Source organism: Lacerta agilis, chromosome 1 (assembly GCF_009819535.1).
Source record: "Lacerta agilis isolate rLacAgi1 chromosome 1, rLacAgi1.pri, whole genome shotgun sequence".
Lineage (NCBI taxonomy): Eukaryota > Metazoa > Chordata > Lepidosauria > Squamata > Lacertidae > Lacerta > Lacerta agilis.
The window spans coordinates 62,169,425-62,175,353 of record NC_046312.1 but is presented as its reverse complement, the minus strand read 5'-3'; positions in this window follow the sequence as shown (position 1 = coordinate 62,175,353).

The window sequence follows — 5,929 nt, the reverse complement described above, 5'->3', positions numbered from 1 at the left end:
AATGTGGTTACGGCGCTTCAGCAGCGTTTGGATGCCTTACTGGCTCCTGGGGCCGCCGCCCCAGCTCCTGGCAAGTACCCAGTGGCCCTGCCAGAGAAATTTGATGGGTCCCCAGCCAGCTTTCCCATGTTTCTCGCCCAGGCCAAGCTGTATATTCAGGGGCGAGCTAGGGATTTCCCTGACGATCGCACTAAGGTGCACTTCCTGATCAGCTTGCTGAAGGACCAGGCGGCCAAGTGGGCGTTGCCGCTGCTCCGGCAAGACTCCCCCTTGCTGACAGACTATACGGGGTTTTGCAATCATCTGGAAACCACGTTCGCCAACCCTCAGAAGGGGAGTCAAGCCAATCGGGCAATTCGGCGTTTGAAACAGGGCAAGTCCACAGTGGCCACCTATGCCACGGAATTTCGGCTGCTGGCGCAGGACTTGACCTGGAACGACTCTGCCCTGCGGGACCAGTATCTCGAGGGACTTTCAGACGAGATACTGGATCAGCTGGCCACGTTGGATCGCCCTGCCACACTGGATGCCCTCATCCAACGGAGTCTGCAGATAGACGATCGGTTGGAGGACCGTCGCCAGGCCCGGGGCCGCCGGCACTCCGGCCTCCCGGCGCCGGTGCTCCCCTGCAGTTCCGTGGCCAGAGCTGAGTCATTGGAGGAGCCGATGCAGCTCGGGGCAGCGCGGCCTCGCCTCTCCCCCTCGGAAAAGACTCGGCGTCGGGAGGGGAACCTGTGTCTCTACTGCGGTGGGAGTGGACACTACGCCCAAACCTGCCCTGAGAAACGCCAGCCGCAGGGAAAACGGCCAACCCCAGTAGCCGATGGCCCAGGCTACCTGGGGTCCCAAGCATCGCATGATGGGCCCTCACCAGTGGAATTGCAACACCTCATGATACCGGTGCGTCTATACCCCCCCGGTGGGCCCTGGATTCTCACCCACGCTCTGGTGGATTCGGGGGCAACCCGCTCCTATATGGACTCTGCCTTCGCCACTCAGCATCAGGTGCCGCTTCAGAACAAGCCGGAACCAGTACAGGTGGAGGCAATTGACGGACGGCTCCTACGCTCGGGCGCTGTTACTCGGGAGACCCAGCCCTTGGTCCTGTGCTACCAGCAGCACCGGGAGGTGCGAACCCTGGACATTGCCACCATGCCCCGGTTTCCCCTGGTGCTTGGGATGGACTGGCTGGAGTCGCACAATGTTCAGATCGACTGGGTCAATCGGACGGTACGCTTCCCAGACCCGGGTTCCCATGCTCAGTCCGAGTTAGTAGCAGCTGCCCCCATGGGTCAGGCTTTGTCAACGCTCCCTGCTGTGTACCAGGACTATTTAGACGTGTTCGAGGAACAGGGAGCAGACAAGCTGCCGCCTCATCGGTCCTTCGACTGCGGCATAGACCTACAGCCTGGGGCGCCCCTGCCTGTGAGCCGCTTATATTCTCTTTCGGAGCCAGAGCGTGAAGCCTTGCAGGACTTCCTTCGCAAGAACCTGGAACGCGGGTTCATTAGGCCCTCTACCTCACCCACTGCCGCTCCTGTACTCTTCGTTAAGAAGAAGTGTGGGGAGCTTCGCCTCTGCCATGACTACCGGGCCCTGAATAAGATCACCATCCCAGACCGGTACCCCTTGCCCCTTATTGCAGAATTGCTGGAGCGGGTGCAGGGGGCGCAGATGTTCACCAAACTGGACCTCCGAGGGGCCTACAACCTGATTCGGATCCGTGCCGGGGACGAGTGGAAGACTGCATTCGGGACCCGGTATGGGCAGTTTGAATACCTGGTTATGCCGTTCGGATTATGCAACGCGCCCGCCGTGTTTCAACGGTACATCAACCACGTGTTCCAGGACTTGCTAGACAAATACGTGGTGGTGTACCTAGATGATATTCTGGTTTATTCCCGTGACCCAGCCCGTCACGAGAGTCATGTTCGGTCCGTGTTGCAGCGCTTGCGGGAGCACCGACTGTACGCCAAGCTCAGCAAGTGCGAGTTCCACCAGCGGTCAGTAGACTTCCTTGGACACCGACTCTCCCCTGACGGGGTGCAGATGGACCCTGGGAAGGTGGCTGCGGTTCGAGAGTGGGCAGCGCCCCGGAACCGCAAGGACTTACAGCGGTTCCTAGGGTTCGCCAACTATTACCGGACCTTCATTGCAGATTATGCTCATCGCACCACCCCATTAACCCGACTGCTGCGCCCCAAGACGCCCTTCTCCTGGGATGAGGAGGCTGAAGTGGCATTTCAGGGGTTGAAAGCCTGTTTCCAGAGGGCGCCGATTTTACAGCATCCTGATCCCTCTCGTCCCTTCGTGGTGGAGACTGATGCCTCCAGTACGGCTCTCGGTGCCATCCTGTCTCAGCAACAAGGACCCGATGCGCCACTGTTACCCTGCGCTTATTACTCCCGGCAGCTCCTTCCGGCGGAGCGTAACTATACCGTGTGGGAGCGGGAACTACTGGCCATCAAGGTGGCCTTTGAGGTCTGGCGCCATCATCTTGAGGGGGCACGACACCCGGTGGAAGTGAGAACGGACCACCGGAATCTGGAGTACCTCCAGACCACCCGCAAGTTGAACCAAAGGCAGATCCGGTGGGCGCTGTTTTTCTCCCGGTTCCAGTTCCGGATCCGCTACATCCCTAGCTCCCAAAACCGGAAAGCGGATGCCCTGTCCCGGAAACCTGAGGACGTCGCAGACACTGTACAGCAGGCAGTACCGACGACTATCTTACCACCAGCCGCATTCCTGGCCACTCAGGAGGCCAAGCCGCTGCAGGCTCGGGTGCGAGAACAGCAACGGGTCGACGCTTGGGCACAGGAACGGCTCCGGGAACTGTCTGACGGGTCATGCCCTCGATATCCGGAGCTGGCCCTGCACCAGGGCCTACTGCTGCACCAGGGTCGTCTATACATCCCACCAGGACCATTGCGGGCTGAGGTTCTCCAGATGTCCCACGATGCCCCAGCAGCAGGGCACTTTGGGCGGTACCGGACCACCCATCTGGTAAGCCGGGAGTTCTGGTGGCCCCGCCTGAAGGCTGATGTGGCACGCTATGTTGCTGGTTGCGATGTCTGCCGGAGGGCCAAGGGTCCTACCGGGCGACCCCCCGGTCTGCTCCAGCCATTACCAGTCCCACCGCGTCCCTGGCACACGGTCTCGCTGGACTTTGTGGTGGACTTGCCCCCATCTCGTCACTGTACCTGCCTCCTGGTTTTCACGGACCATTTCACTAAGATGGTGCACTGTGCCCCCTGCCCGTCCATACCCACAGCTAAGGAAACGGCTCAACTGTACTTGCAGCACATCTTCCGCCTGCATGGCCTGCCCGAGCGTGTGGTTTCTGACCGCGGCGTCCAGTTCACATCCCACTTCTGGCGAGCCCTGCACCAGACCCTTGGGACGGAGGTCTGTCTATCTTCGGCCCACCACCCGCAGACCGATGGCCAGACGGAACGGGCAAATGCGGTGCTGGAGCAGTACCTCCGGTGTTACTGCAGTTTCCAGCAGGATGACTGGGTCGATCACTTGCCATTGGCGGAGTTCGCCTACAACAATGCAGTGAACGCCTCCACCCAGCAGACCCCGTTCCAGGCCTCCTACGGCTACCATCCTCGTTTGTTCCCGGACGTGCTGCCAGCTTCCGCGGTCCCCGCAGTGACAGACTGGCTTCAGGAGCTTCAGTCCCAGCAACAATTATTGATGGAGCAACTGCGCCAGGCCAAGGACGCATACAAGGCCCAGGCTGACCGACATCGTCAGGAGGGGCCAGAACTCCATGTTGGCGATCGGGTGTGGCTCTCTACCCGTCACCTGCATCCTTCTCGGCCCTCACGAAAGCTGGATGCACGGTTTGCCGGCCCATTCACCATCACTGCGCAGGTGTCGCCGGTGGCGTTTCGCCTCCAGTTACCTCCATCGCTCAAGGTTCACCCAGTGTTCCACCGGTCCCTACTTAGTCCAGTCGCCCCGCCCGACGAGTTCCACCCAGACAATCCACGACCGCAGCCAGTTTTGGTTGAGGGGGAGCCTGAGTACGAGGTGGAGCGCATTCTCGACTCACGATACCGCAGGGGGAAGCTCCAATACCTCATCGACTGGAAGGGGTATGGGCCTGAGGATCGTTCATGGGAACCAGCGGAAAACGTCCACGCACCTGCCTGCCTCCGTGATTTCCATGCAGCTTACCCCAGCAAGCCTGGTCCGGCCCCTCGGTTGAGGGGGGGGCCTGGGAGGGGGGATGGTGTGATGGCCTGGGAGTCAGACTCTGATGCTGAACCTGAGGGATCCCAGCCTGCACGGGATTCCCCGCCTCCAGAACCAGCTGAGCCGGGGCCAGGGCTTGAGCCTGAAGGATCCCCACCTGTGCTGGATCCCCAGGTGCAGGCATCAGCAGAGTCTGCTCTGGCTCCTGATGGGAGGGAGGACCCATTGCCTGCAGGTGCTCCACTCCCAGCCTCTTCAGAGGAAGCTGAGGCATCCCCTGGGTCCAGTAACCCACCATCCTCTCCTGAGCTACAGAGGCTCAGGGCAGAGAGGCGAAGGGAGTTAAGTGTCTGCAGGAGGAGTGCTCGCCTCCAGGCCCGGAGGAGAGGCGAGTCTCCGGAGGATCGGGACCGCCCTAAGCATAGGGCCAGATAAAAGCCAGCCAGACCCAGCCCAAGTTGCGTGAGCAACTTAGTTGCAAGCGTGTGCTCAACCTGCAACCTTGTGCCTGAACCTGCCTTGGACCTTGATCTGCTCCCTGCCTCGCTCCCTGCCGGATTGACCTCCTTTGGACCCCTAGACCCAGGACTGGATTTGGACCTCGCTTCATGGACAAACCCTTGGGGCCAGCACAGAAGGAGTCTTTTGCACAACATGGGGCTCAAACCCTCAACCCTGAGATTAAGAGTCTCATGCTCTACCAGCTAAGCTATCCCTCAGTCTATGTTTCTTTTGAACATTGGGTGATGCCCCTCCCACACAGCCTACAACAATACAAAACTGCATAGTATCAATAAAATCAATAATATAACAACCACCAAGCATAAAAAAACAAACCCCAGCAGCTAAAATAGTCGAGTAATTACAAATCCAAGCTGTGAAACATCAATTATGGCTAAACCAGTCAGAAAATGTATATTCCTTCTGAAAGGCTTGAAGCCTTGGAATCTGCCTTAAATCCACTGGCAGGGGGTTCCTTCAAATAGCTCAGGCCCAAATAAAAGCTTTAAGTTGGCATTTGAACTTGGTCTTCAGAAAATTGGGAAAGGTGGTGTTTCAGACAGGAGTCTTCTCCAAGCCTACCTAGAGACACCTGGGAGCTTCCGTGTGCAAAGTACAGTGGTACCTCGGGTTAAGAACTTAATTCGTTCTGGAGGTCCATTCTTAACCTGAAACTGTTCTTAACCTGAAGCACCACTTTAGCTAATGGGGCCTCCCGCTGCCACTGCGCCGCCAGAGCACAATTTCTGTTCTTATCCTGAAGCGTTATTTCTGGGTTAGCGGAGTATGTAACCTGAAGCGTATGTAACCTGAAGCATATGTAACTTGAGGTACCACTGTATATGCTCCGCTACTGCTGAGCCATTGCACTTCTTCTTGACACAGTTTTGACTGTATTGCAAGTGAGGCTCTGGATAGAAGGGGAAGAACCTTGGGGATCAGCTGGTGGTTTTGACATTTCTTCCTGCTGAAAATCATGGGCCAAAAAGAGAGAAATACTGGAAGTGAGTGGCTGATTATACAAATGGTATCACAGGGAAAGGGTTTGATTCATGATTGTAGTCCATGCTTCAGTGATGAAGGACTTTTGGCAAGAGATGGATTCGTGGGGACTGGGAAGAATGTTTGCAACCCTGATGATGATAGCTTTAGATTACAGTAAGTCATGTAGAAGGGTTAAATTACCATAGAGCAGTGGTGGCGAACCTATGGCACGCGTGCCCAA